This window comes from Lissotriton vulgaris, chromosome 9 (genome assembly GCF_964263255.1).
Source record: "Lissotriton vulgaris chromosome 9, aLisVul1.2, whole genome shotgun sequence".
Lineage (NCBI taxonomy): Eukaryota > Metazoa > Chordata > Amphibia > Caudata > Salamandridae > Lissotriton > Lissotriton vulgaris.
Genome location: NC_141697.1, coordinates 618,274,165 through 618,288,795, shown reverse-complemented (window position 1 = coordinate 618,288,795; position 14,631 = coordinate 618,274,165). Strand labels below are relative to the sequence as shown.

The 14,631-nt window shown below is 43.1% G+C and overlaps 1 protein-coding gene across 5 annotated transcripts in view; it reads right to left on the bottom strand.

Annotated features, from left to right (window-relative positions):
• C9H19orf47 (chromosome 9 C19orf47 homolog) overlaps positions 1-14,631 on the bottom strand; it is a 128,452-nt gene that overhangs the window by 101,744 nt on the left and 12,077 nt on the right. The gene's annotated exons all lie outside the window — the stretch shown is intronic.

Below are 14,631 nucleotides of genomic sequence, written 5' to 3'. Positions count from 1 at the left end.
CACATGGATGTAAAAAGGAGAAAAAAAACCAAGCATGTTCCCATATTAAGAAATGAGAAAATGTTACTTGTTTTTAATTGTGGGTTAAAACCACTCTCTCTTTTTCCTGTTTCAGCATTCTGAACAAAAAAGACTTCATAGCAATTAATTAATCGTTTTCTAACAGACTCACTTAACCTTGGTCATGCAGTGGTTCCTAACAGTGCTGAACCGCTGACCTCACTGGTAGAATGCTATGAACGAGCAGTGGTCCATTCCTGAACCACAATGCTAGTAGCACTCCCAGCCACTACAGCAGTAATCTGTCAAGCAAAGCCCATATTAAGTCAGTAGATTTTGGTATATGGGATTACGCTTCCAGGATATGGAACGCTCTCCCTGGAGTCCTCAGATGCAACCCCTCCTTCTCCTGTTTCAAAAGGGACCGTACCTAGATTTCTATACCAGAGTTGTCTCCTCTCTCTATGGACATTCAAGGATAGTAGGTTACTGGACTATGTCATTCACACCTTTTTTCTTTTTATTGCTCTCTCCCCCTCCGCTGAACTGAATATTTATTTCCCATGCTGTATTTTTTTCTTTGGTTTGCTTCCTTACTGCCGGCCTACTATGTATTGTAATATCCTCTCTGTGGTTTACTGTGTGTATGTAAAGCGCTCCGATACCTACGGATCAAGCTAGCGCTATATAAAACTTAAAATAAATAACATTAATTCACGGGCCAGTACAAGCATCAAACAGAATACAGCATGGACAATAGATGGCCTCAATTAAATTTAGTTAAGTTCCAACCTTCCCATTAAATTTAAAACTCGGTTTATTAGGTCTCGCATAGGCAGCGCTTGCACTGTGTCTTCGAGGCATGCTGTATTCAGGTATGGACTTGAAGCTTCACCCACTCTCCGCCCATCTTTTTAATTGGCTGCTGTCACTGTCCTTTGTAAATGGTTGCTTTGGAGTTCTGAATAGGCTTAGTAGTCCCTCCTTAGTACAGCCTGGTCTTTTGTAACCTCCCATGAGGACTGGTCCTCTCACATGTGTGGTTACTTGGTATGTGTCAATTACAGTCTGAGCATTCTTTTCTTAAGCAGCTGCTTTTTAAAAATTCAACCAGCCACACATTTCTTTTTAGATTGCTCGCCATATTCAGGTTAACAAAGAAATGTTTTTGGTTTTTTAAAGAGGCGTGACATCTCGCTTTAACTTTTAAAATATTTTTTTCTTGCTCGCCATATTCAGGTTAACAAACAAATGTTTTTGGTTTTTTAAAGCGGCGTGACATCGCGCTTTAACTTTTAATACATTATTTTTTTCTATGTGCCATACGGCTGCAGATTTAATATGGCGAGCGTGCCTTTCATTTGTGCTGGGGCTCGCCAAACAACTTTTAAAAATCCTTTTTTTTTTTTCTTTCAGTAACACCAAATTGCAGCACTCCAACAATGGTGCCCGTTCGTCCAATGTCAGCAGTTTGCCGGCTTCTAACATTTCCGCCCGCTTTCCCTACGTGACTGCGTTGGCGCTGTGGTGTTGCCTGGACAAAGGGAAGCGATCTCTACAGCTCCTGCAGACATGACGAGCAGCGGCAGAAGCTTTGTTTACTACAGATAAGTTAACCTTCTCCCTTCATCCGAAGATAACCTGGGTAACTTGGCGGCCAGGAGTTAATTATTAGTAAGGCTTCCGGTTTAACGGATTTTTACATATAAATACAGACTGAAAACATTTAGTTTTCTGTCTGTATTTATATATAGATGGTAAAACATGCCTGATGCCATGAGTGGTTCTGTTGCCATTGAAGACAAATTAAGCCTTCATACAGTGCTAAATTACCTAGTTGTAGTAAAAAAAAAATATTCCACACATAAAAGGAAACAAATTTGATCTCTGTACCCACAAAAAAGCCTGGTGTGACCATGTGTCTTAAATGCTTTATATTTGTAATTGAAGAAGCTATTCCTAAAGACAAAGCACATTATTCTTGCTTTGTCAATATTAGTAAGCAGTAGTTCTGTGAAGGTCCGAAGCTGTGGTATTTGCCATTCCAAACCAGCGTCTCCTGTATCTTATCCTTTACCCTGGTTTTTGACAGAGATATTACTATTAAGTGTCTTGCTTGGTAAGGAAAAACATTTGGTGATGGCAATTATATTTCAGGGGTCGAATATATCCTCCACAAAACTGACAGATTGTCAGGCTGTATTCTCTATCAGCATGCCCAGAATTACAACATTTTATTTTTTTACAGGGCCAGATGCATAATGTTAGATGGACATATTATAGGTAAGAAGTGGTAAGTGTGTTCTCCACAGAAATTCACATCAGTTTTTCAAGATTAATATCCATTCTTTCCAGATCGTGGTATGAAGGACAGAGACATTTTAATTGCAGTGAAGTGTCTTTATTTTTATTCATAGGACAAGGACAGCCGACACGTGTTTCGCCCCCTCTTGGCGATTTGCGCCGGGGCTTTCTCAAGGCTGTTGAAGAGGAGAAGAGAGAATATTTTAGTTGTGTGGTATGAAAGCAGTTGACCCCAAGAGAAACAGAGAAAACACCAAGTGTGAGGAAGTGGTTAGGGTGATTTTGTGGTATCATAGCGTAAAAAAGCCTTATCTACATGCTCAAAAAAAAAAAAGTGGTGAATCTTAAGTCAAATGCAGTGATTTGGGTTGTACCAGAACCGCGCAGAAAAGAATTCAGAAGGAAGCAATACCAGTGTTTTTTGTAGAGTTTTTTTAGAAAAACAGCAAGATCTAGTTAGCGTAGAGGCTAGTGTTTTTTTAGAGTTTTGTTAGAAAAACGGCAAGAACTAGTTAGCGTAGAGAAAGGTGTCACGATATTCAGTTTTACAATCCAGAAAAAGTCCCAAAGTACCAGAACAGAGAGTGGTAAGTGGATAGAGGAAGGTACAGTGTGGTAAATGGAATACAATCATAATGCCTAGTTTAGCTTATTGACGTAAATTGTTGTGATTTCCATATAATTACAGTGTCCCAAATGCGAAAGTATAATTCTTCAGAAATAAAACATGTTTCTGTCAATTCAAACAGAAGAGTTCGTAAATACAATTGTTTTAGCAATCGGTATTTCGCATAGCATGTCAGATAAAACATTGTGAGAAGTACAAACAAGCTTACAATATATAAAAGCATCTATCTACATTACAAAGATTACAAAAATGAATAGGAGGGTTCGTACTATCTTACAAACTTTGTATTAAGTTGTTACGATTTTAGTTGATATAGTTACTTTAAATCATTTTCTCTAAGTTTATCTAACCCATTGGGGGTAGTGCCTTTTATTCAATAGAGTTAAACCTGGCTATTGTGCCTGCATCACAAGGACTGCCATCAAAAGGATCATATATTGGTAAATAGTTCGAGCTGGTGATGGTCCTAGTAACTACCATTAAGTTTGAACGTGCATGTAACAAGGTCATGAGTAGCCTCTATTGAAAGGGGTTTACCTAGTTCCTATATTCAAAAGACACATGATAAAAAATAGTGGCTCGTGCTAGTCTATATTCCCCTCCTGGAATGTTTGCAATAGTGTGGGCAGGATGGCTGCTGGTGGCATGCAAGGACCGGAAGATGTGACAGACAACATAATAATGTGGGGTCGTTACATAGACAATATTTTAATGATCTGGCAAGGAACCGTGAACAAACTCAGATCATTCATCAAGTCTATGTCACCGAATCAATGGGGTATTGAAATCACACAACATCTCGAAAACAGAAATTGAATTCTTGGACCTGTCTATTTACATCTCAGAGAATCAGCTACACACCAAAATTTACAGAAAGCCGAGCTCTGCAAACTATGTTGCATGCCACCAGCAGCCATCCTGCCCACACTATTACAAACATTCCAGGAGGGGAATATAGACGAGCACGCATGAACTGTAGCTCTGTGGAAGAGTATGAAACGCATTCAGCCAACATAACCCAACGCCTGAGACAAAGAGGTTACAAAGAACAACCACTGACTAAAGCACTTACCAAATTTAAAACATCTGATAGACAGAGCTTACTGCACAACAACCAACTACAAGAGAAGAAACAAACGATTCGCTTTACCACTGAATATAATAGCGGTCAACAACATATTCGTAAGACCCTGCAAAAACACTGGCACCTGTTGAAAGATAACCCAACCCTGTCCGATACAATACAAGACAAACCCCAGATGGGTTTCTCACGAAGCAGGAACTTAAGAGATATTCTCTGTCCATCTTTTCTAGATACCAAACCAAAACCAAGAGCATTTCCACCTCAGACCATTGGTTTTTACACTTGCACGAACTGTTCAATCTGCAAATTGGGCAAATCAAGAACTAAAGAGGTCCTAATCAATGGCCACAAATATAAGATCAAAGATTTAATCAACTGTGAAAGTACCTATGTTATTTATCTAATAACATGCCCTTGTGGACAACATTACATTGGTAGCTCTAAAAGACCTTTGAAAGTCCGAATACAGGAACACTATCGGAATATCCATGGAATAGACACTAGACAGTCCCTTGTAGATCACTTCCTACAACATCATAAGAACAACCTGAGCTTCACTTTTGTTGGCCTAAAAAGACTAAAAATCCCTAAACGAGGAGGAGATTTGGACCAAATGCTTCGCCGAGAAGAGAGCTCATTAATCATTGGAATGGAAACTGTAACAAAAGGGCTTAACCAGGAATATGAGTGGCATCACTGGCTGTAACCGATCTCACCTTTCCTACTGTGAGATGATGCAATAACACCATGGACATAGACACAGGTCTATAACAGTTGAGTGACATCATAGACTATAACCCTTCTCACTCTCCCCACTGTGAGATATTGAAATTATGCCATGGACAAAGTTGTATGTTTACAACAGATGAGATGAATTTTTAGTCTTTTGCGGAAATGCTGAGACCCAACGTATCAATACAAACTAATGAGAGATAGAGGATGTTGGAAAGCGAAAATAGTTTATATCACTCTTAAAAAATGACCATTAGATGAGGACCTAGCCTGATGCAATCCTAGGTGCCCAAAAAATAAGTGTTTACATCCCTGCCTCTGCATGTCTTGAGGCCAAGCATTACTGTTAATTGACAGATGTTGCTAATACAATACAGAATCATAGGTTTACATTTCATATCAAGAACTAATCACTATTCATCATCCTTTGCTTAAACTTGGATAAGAGAACAAGATACAAACGGGGGAACATACGATACTCGCCTACACTGTATAAGTGGTCAAAGGTTGACATTCTGTTAAGCAGGTATCCACACCTCTTACAAATGGCGCCCGTTTTACCGAGCTGAGTGAGATACCCTTTTGAAAAAAATCCCGTAATTAAAAACCTCCTTTCCTTTTGCTTGAACTCAACTGCTGTATACATTTAAAATTAGCACGGTGTCTTTTTCGCCCGTCACTTTATTCCTTCAATCACAATAATAAATAATAATCCTATACGTAGAATACCTAATGGTTAACCCGCCCTTGAGGTTACCACTTCCGGGTCGGATCCTTCAACTACCGGGTTCCCGCGGTTGTGGGGAACCGCTGGGATTCAACCCAAGAACCACCATGTCGGAAGGATATTAGGAGCAGGGGCATCAGCCTAAAAAGTAACTTTCCTGTGTACGCCGTCTAAATTAGTTTGCGCAACTTCCGTAATCACGGATGCATGCCATCCCCCTCTGTCTGGGACGGAAGCCTCCTAAGTACCGTATACTCTAACATTACGCCGATACATTTGGCGTGTGCAACCTTTTAAATTACAGCGACATGCCGTCCTGTTTTTCCCCGTGTCGCCAGCTCATTAAATCGCTCGCGTTTCCTGCTCATTTTCGCATAATCTTAACACTACGAGCTGCACTGTTACCCATCAACCATAGACTATCCTTTCAGACAGACGCACTTACCTGGGCTACACTGCCTTTTTAAAAGCAACCTAATGTTTGTACAGAAATGTGGCGCAGCACCTACCACACGTCTATTTGACTATGCCACAATAATAGTAAGTTAACGAACTTAGTAATATCTGTACCGCCATGTAAATAATGCCCATTTTTGATAAATCACCAAATACAGGAATGACTTTCCTTTTTACAACAATGCTGAAAAAAATGTAATAAATATGTGTAGCTCGGCCACTATTTTTTATCATGTGTCTTTTGAATATAGGAACTAGGTAAACCCCTTTCAATAGAGGCTACTCATGACCTTGTTACATGCACGTTCAAACTTAATGGTAGTTACTAGGACCATCACCAGCTCGAACTATTTACCAATATATGATCCTTTTGATGGCAGTCCTTGTGATGCAGGCACAATAGCCAGGTTTAACTTTATTGAATAAAAGGCACTACCCCCAATGGGTTAGATAAACTTAGAGAAAATGATTTAAAGTAACTATATCAACTAAAATCGTAACAACTTAATACAAAGTTTGTAAGATAGTACGAACCCTCCTATTCATTTTTGTAATCTTTGTAATGTAGATAGATGCTTTTATATATTGTAAGCTTGTTTGTACTTCTCACAATGTTTTATCTGACATGCTATGCGAAAGACCGATTGCCAAAACAATTGTATTTACGAACTCTTCTGTTTGAATTGACAGAAACATGTTTTATTTCTGAAGAATTATACTTTCGCATTTGGGACACTGTAATTATATGGAAATCACAACAATTTACGTCAATAAGCTAAACTAGGTATTATGATTGTATTCCATTTACCACACTGTACCTTTCTCTATCCACTTACCACTCTCTGTTCTGGTACTTTGGGACTTTTTCTGGATTGTAAAACTGAATATCGTGACACCTTTCTCTACGCTAACTAGTTCTTGCCGTTTTTCTAACAAAACTCTAAAAAAACACTAGCCTCTACGCTAACTAGATCTTGCCGTTTTCTAAAAAAACTCTACAAAAAACACTGGTATTGCTTCCTTCTGAATTCTTTTCTGCGCGGTTCTGGTACAACCCAAATCACTGCATTTGACTTAAGATTCACCACTTTTTTTTTGAGCATGTAGATAAGGCTTTTTTACGCTATGATACCACAAAATCACCCTAACCACTTCCTCACACTTGGTGTTTTCTCTGTTTCTCTTGGGGTCAACTGCTTTCATACCACACAACTAAAATATTCCCTCTTCTCCTCTTCAACAGCCTTGAGAAATCCCCGGCGCAAATCGCCAAGAGGGGGCGAAACACGTGTCGGCTGTCCTTGTCCTATGAATAAAAATAAAGACACTTCACTGCAATTAAAATGTCTCTGTCCTTCATACCACGATCTGGAAAGAATGGATATTAATCTTGAAAAACTGATGTGAATTTCTGTGGAGAACACACTTACCACTTTTCAAAACTGTTTCTTAACTTGAAGCCCAAGAGGTCCAGAGCTTCGAGTGTGTCTCCACCCATACAACTTATTCAAGTGTTGTTCAAGCCTTGAAATCCTTGGACCTTTGCTACCCCTTTCACACATATTATAGGTAAGCAGGACTTTAGAAAGTGTATGGGGGGCACAGATGGCGCTGATGCAGCACCGTATGTGGCTAGGCAGACAGCGTGCTTGTAGCAGTCATTTGTTGAGTGAACCCTTATTCTTTCCCACTATGGATTCAGCCGACAAAGTATGCATGTCAATTTAAATAAATGTGGAAAAATACTAGCTGCAGTGCCATTTTTTGATTGCGACAAAAATAAATGTGGATAAATCCAGATAAAATGACAGAAATAAATATGGATAAATACAGACGGAAATGTTAAAAGAATAAATACCATAAAACCGGGAGCCCTAATTATTAGGCATGGGTGGCTCAGCTTGTTATTAGCACTTTGCAGATGTAGCGCAAACCGACCAGAAGGTATTGGAGTGCTTTAAGTGAGCAGTACTTCTGTTCAAGAGGCAGTTCCCCACGCGTTGCTCCTCTGCTTCCTTGTCGAAAACCCAGACTTAAAAAAAATGCCTCTCACCCTCTTTATTCTTGATTTGTTCCACTGTGAAATGGACCCAAAAACACCACTATGGCTGCAAATATCTTCAGACATTTTTCTATCCAAACATACAGCCATGGGTTTATAAGTGAGGTGGGGGTTGGTGGCGGCAGCTATTTTTCTCTTCCCTTTGCTTGACCCACACAACATAAACTTTTCCATTCTCCAATGTTTTAGGGAATGCGCAATGCTTAACCCCTAGGCCGCGGCGGTAATTCCGCCACGGCGCTAGGGGGTAGGCCCGCGCGGCGCCACCATGCTCGTGACGGAATCACTCAGTCACGAGCCGCGGTGGGGCTGTGCTTGTGACGGAATGGTTCAGTCACTGCCCCGCCCGCTCAATGGAACGCTCAGCACAGGCGCCGAATCAGCGCCATGCAGGCGCGGCGGGCGGTGACGGAACCATTCAGTCACCAGCACAGCCCCACCGTGGCTCGTGACGGAATGGTTCCGTCACGAGCACGCAAGGGGTTAAAGAGTCTTTCCTCTACAGCAAGGCACTGCAGGGAGGGAGGTAAAGCACACCCACCTCTCACTCTTGTTCTTTCAGGGATGGCTCAGGAGGCCCCTTGCGGGCAGCACCACCCTTCACAATAAATATAATCAACCTATGGTCGCAAGTCGGCTCGCTTACCTTCTGCCCGGGTCCTAATAATAGGGGACTGATTCCCAGCTGTGGCGAGAGCATCAGCCTATGAAATCAGTTTAAAACTATTTACTGTACCACTTGTTACATCTGCTCCAAGATTTGTGCAGGGACGTACACCAGGCTACTTGTCACGTTTATTTTCCTTAAACCGGAGAAATAAGGATTCCTCTCTAAAAGGGCTCCTTTGAACTGGCAGACAGTGGCAGAAGGACAAAGGCTTTTATATGACATCAATTGCAGGGAAAAGGGATGGGTTGCTTGCAAAGAACAGGAGCATTCAACACAAATTACCGCAGACATATTCAAAGGACTTTGTACAAAAGTTCTAAATAGCACAAATATGCCAAATAGAGAATATAAAGGCACAATTAATGAGAACATTAGCTCATGATCCTTGCGGAGAACTTTATAAAACTGGTCACTTCCTAGTCAAGTAGATCTGCCACACAAACCCAATTATCTCTTATTTTTATTTTTTCAATCTTACGTGTGCTAGAATATAATGCAGCCTCTAAAAGATTCACAAATGTCTATTCTATGGTTAGTTTACTGCGTCAAAGGGAACCGGTTCTCGTTTGGTTAACTTTCCTGAGGCTTACGACATAGTGCATACCGGATTATGGTGAAAGAACGTGGGGGTCTTGCGGATTCCTCAAATTATTCAATATCCTGCACTGAAATGAGAGGAAGTCCCTGTTGAAGGAATGGATGATTATATAAGCAGTCCCCGTATTCCTCAAGCTTTAAAGCTGAAACTGGGTGGTTTTCTAACCCTGCTTTTTATTACAGTTTACTTCTGGGATGTACCAATGGTTCTGTCAAAAGTACATGGATCCTGGAGGAAGGGAATGGATCTCTATATGGCTGCCGAGAGAGTTACGTATAAGGCGAGAGGGCACCCCAAGAAATTTAGCAGGGTATGGGGTAAATGGAGGCATTACCATGGGCTGGATGGTGGGTTATGAGGCACAGGGGAAGTACGGGACCTTATTCTTCTGGGTGCGGAATGTGATGCGTAGGTGGTGGCGGATCTGTAGATGGGGTAGGGAGAGACTCTTCACTGAACCATGCGACACGATGTACAATGTGGTTGCGAAACAGAAAGGGAAAATGGATAGAGGGGTGTGCTGCTCGAAATTGACATGCTTACTGATTGTTTTCATGATGAAAAATGTTAATGAAAAAGATTTAAAAAATAATAATAATTACATGGATCCACCGAACCCCCAGATTACCAATACTCAAAATGTTCTAATTTATATAGATGATCATGTGGTGCTAGAGCAGGGGGCTCCAACCAGTCGATTGCGAGCTCCCAGACACCTTCAAAGTAGCTCACAGCCTTGAGTTCATTTTTATAAAGTTAAAGGAAGACTGCGTATTTTATATCATCACCAGGACCGATACCAAGCCATGCTATGTCAGATTTATAGGCCAGGCTGGGGCACAGAGGTGAAGAACTGAAGTATTAAACTTTTAAAGTCCTTGACGACTCAATACGATGTTTCTGAATGCTTTTAAATGGGAGAAAATTCAAATGAAAAGTTACCTTAATGATTAACTCTTCATTTTAATTTTCTCCAAATTCACATTTACAAGCAGCTAGCCTTTTGCTCCCAGCGGCCAGGAGAGACAGTGCAACCGTTGAGTTTTAAGTGGGATAGACTCATCCACTTGGTGACTTCCTTGAGGCAGTGATGGAGATCCGGGGGTGTATGGTTGGTCTGGGTTAAGGCCACCACCAGCTGGGTGTCTTCGACATATGTGACTATACGGATCCCAAAGGGGACAACAGTCTCTGCTAGTAGATGCATATAGACAATAAAAAGGGTTGGCTTAGCGATGAGCCCTGTGGAACTCCACACTTGAGTGGGACAGATTTTGATAGGGTGTCCCCGGATAACACTTGGAACGACCTATCCTCCGGGAAGGATTGGAGCCCTGATAGTACCTTGCCGGATACTCCTAAATTCCTGAGCTTAGGTCAGGAGTACTATGGCGGCTGCGCCTCAGGAATCAAGAATCTTCCTTGCTTCCTCCACAACCACAAATAAGGAGGTCTCAGTGCCTTGATGTGGCCAATAGCCAGTTAGTGAGGGGTGGAGCAGGCGATTGGATTCCAGGAACGTGGAGAGAGTATGGTTGACAACTTTCTCATTGCCGGAAGCAGCTAAATGTGGCGATAGTTGCCCAAGTCTGCCGGGTCCAGGTTTGGATTTCTGAGCAGACCATTTACCATAGCTTTCTTCCATTCAGGGACAGTCCCGAATGAGAGGGAAGAGTTGATCATATGGGAAGAGTTTCCATGTTGTGCGTGATTACCACTGAGGTGCGCTCATTGTGTTATGGGATGCAACACTTAGTGTGTTGGATGATGAAGTGTAAAAGATAGAGGCGCAGTTTTTGGATTTCTACTAAGCTTGTTAGCACTGAAGAGCTCTTCACGTCCCTTATGGTTGGAGAAACTCTATAAAATGCCAACAAAATGAAACAAGCTTTTATTACTTACAGTCATTTATACAGGTCCTAGACTGCAGTGAGACCCATTTCAATGGTTTAAAAGCCCAATTTAGGAGCAGCAGACAGCAACTCCAGAGAGTGATGCAATATGGCAGATCAGTCAAAGCCTTGAGAGGTGGAATATTGCAACACATTTTAACATTTCAAGCGATTGCTCTGAGATTTCAAGTGTGGGTTAATAGACCAGACAACCCCAGTTGGCAGTGTGTGCATTTTCCTGTTGAAGTATCATTAGCAGTCACTTTGCACTACTTAATTTATGTTTTGCAAAGTGTAGGAAGCTAGCTCTTTGCAAGATATACCTCTTTTTGGTAGAGCATATAAAGAGTCCAGGTACTCCCTTACTAGTGGACAGGTGCTTGCTCTAGAAATCCCAAGGTGCTCTTCTGGGTGGAGGGGGGGGGGGGGGGGGGGGGGGTATTGGAGGGGGGGGGGGGGGGTAGTGTGGTCGAGAAGCCTTAGGCTTACCAGAGAGGAGTGTTAGACTTCTGCAAATACACACAATAGCCGATAAATGATTCACATGACTCAGGAAGGAGATCCACAACAATTTATAAAAATAACAAGTATCTTTACATATGTTTAGGCACTAGAATCAATACGATCAGGTAAGTACGTCTGCAAGAGAAATACTTTACATGTACATTTTTTTTAAAAAGACATTTTGCACTTTTCAGAAGCTGCAATGTTATCCTATGGGAATAAAAACAAGTACAACATAGCGACTCAAAAGACCAATTTCCTGGACTTAAGGTGAGCATGGGGCATGGTCCAAGGCAGCATCAGCAGGTCACCATCAGAGGCACATGGGTTGCTGGGTGCAAAACAGCAGGGGTGGGTGCTCAATGTCACTCAATGGGGATCGGCCAGTGCAAAAAGGGGTTGAAGGTTGCAAGGAGGGGGGGGCTAGATGGACGGCATTCGGGCTGAACCTACAGGGGGGCTCAGGCCTCACAATATTTGGGGACACCATTGGTCTTCTTCTCCACAGGTGACGGGTGCCAAGGTGTTGGGTCTTCGTCACCGGAAGCTGTCGCAAAAGAGGCTGCAGGTGGCATTGAGAAGTCCACAGCTAGGAAACCCAAAGTGGGCTTCAAGACTGGAGGGTCTGGGGACCACGCTGGCACCGTTGGCCTACTTCAGCTTGGGCTAGGCACCTCTGGTGGTTTCCGGTGTTTCCTGTGTCACAGCCCAGTCATTGGCAACTGCAAGATGCAGGGGAATAACTCCAATGTTCCACTGTAGTTCCAGAGTCTTTGAAGAAGCCCGGGCAGTCCTCTCAAGGCTTTGAAGGATCAGCAGCTTGCAGGGCGAGACAACTTTGGAGCAATTGTAGAGTACAGATCGGCAAGGCTGGCGCCACATCAGTTGCTTCTTCTGCAGTCCTTGATCTGGCTGCTCTTCAGCCCTTCCTTTGGTTGGCAGGATCATATTCTCTGGTGCCAGGGTCTTCCCTAAATACTGAATTTAGGGTTGTTAAGGAGTGTATGGTAGTAGCCAATGAGCTACCTACCCATGGGGTCACTACGCCCCCTATATGACCACTTACTGGGGGAGGCAGGCAAAACACTGTCCCAGAATTCCTGTGTTTTGCCATCACCAAAATGGCTAACTTTGAAAAGTTGACGCCACTTCAGGTAGCTCAAATTAGGAGTGGCAGTAGCCAGAGGGTCGCCACGCCTGTCTGACTAGCTAATTTTCCCAGCTGTCCAGGTGCTAAAGGGCTCTGAACAATGGGGGAGGGGGGGGGGGTTAGATACCTCTTGTGAGAGAAACCAAATTTGCATACCAAAGACAGTGGGCTCTTTGAAGCTCCCCTAACTTGGAATAATATGCAGATCATACTGTGTAAGGGGGTGAAAACATCCCCTACCCAAGCAGACTAGGTTTCTGACCTCACCCTGGAGGGTCAGAAACTCGTCTCTGGTGGCAGGATGGCAAAAAAACAGGTCAGCCAGCACACCAGTAGCGGTTAGATTTTCAGGGGGCACCTCTAACGTACCCTTTGTGTGCATGTATTAATAAATCCAATACTGGCATCTGTGGGGGTTTATTAATACAGGATGGCTGATAAAAAAATATCTATTATCAGTAAAGTCATCATGTAGCTGTGGAAATTCTTTTCACCAGTGTCCAGCATATGCTTTTAAAATGGCTTCCCTGATCACTTGTTCTGGCAGTGATGGAACTTACCAGCACGGGGCTCATTTGCTCATGCAGTTAGGCGCTCACATGTAGTATAGTGCATCCTGCCATAGTTTCTGCAGGCATGGCACACAGGTGCCATGTCGTTTATTGTCTTTTGTCGGCATCAAGACACGCAGCCTGCAGTGGAAGTTTGCATGAGGATGGTGAGGGGTCCCTTAGGGTAGCACAATTTGTGCTGCAGCCCTGGGGACCCTCTTTAGTACCTCAGACCCTAAATACCAGGGTTACCTTCTACTAGGGACTTAGAGGGTACTAAAGTTAGGGGTGGGTAACAAAATTCAGCTCCACCAGTGGAGTTCAAAGAGTATTGCCCACTGAGTTGTATTCTTGCATGAAAAGGTGAAAGTCTTGCAATGCTAGGGGACGTCGATGGCCCTATTCTCTTCAGGCCGGGTGCAGAGGGTTTTTGAGATGTTGGGTTTCTTTGTTTGGGAGCACGGACGGCTGAGGGGACCAGCACAAAGGCTGCAGGTGGCTTTGGAGAGTTCACAAGGAGTCTCTTGAGCGCATGGAGACCACAGTCTTTTGTTGAAGGTAGGTAGGCAGTCCACCCAGGGCTTTGAAGGTACGACAGCTTGCAAGACAAGATGACTTTGGCGCAATGCAACAGAAAACAGTAGACAGGCCGGCAGGGCAGGTGTCAGGTCAGTTGCTCTTCTTCAGTCTTTGCTTTGGCAGCTCTTCAGTGTCCTTCTTCGTAGGTCAGCAGGATCTGCTTTTCTGGTGCCGGGGGCTAAATATTGAATTGTGTGTAGGTTAGTGGCCAATAGGCTACCTGCCAATGGGGTGACTACGTCCCTTATATGACCACTTCCTGTGGAGGTGGGTATAACCATGTCTCAGAATCCTTACGTTTGCCATCACCAAGATGGCTAACTTTAAAAAGTTGCCTCAATTTTCTTAGAGGTGGTATTAGCCTGAAGGTGGACATGCCTATCTGGCTAATTATCCAGTCTGTTCAGGTGCCAAAGGGACAAAGGCAGTCAAGCTTCCTCTACTGAGAGAGAAGCCAGATTCAGATACCAAGGCGGTGGGATCTGTGAAGCTCCCCTGCCTTGGAATACTAATCTGCAGGCAGTGGCGGTTCGTTCATTGGGGGCGCTGGGGCGTTGCCCCACTTATGCCAGAGTCCCATTTAGAATTTAATAGTTCGACTTCTGGCGCTAATTGCAGCAATCAGGACTCCTGATTGGAATTAGCGTCAGAAGTAGAGCAAGCTACGGACGCTGAAGGGGGCGGGGCAGCGGCA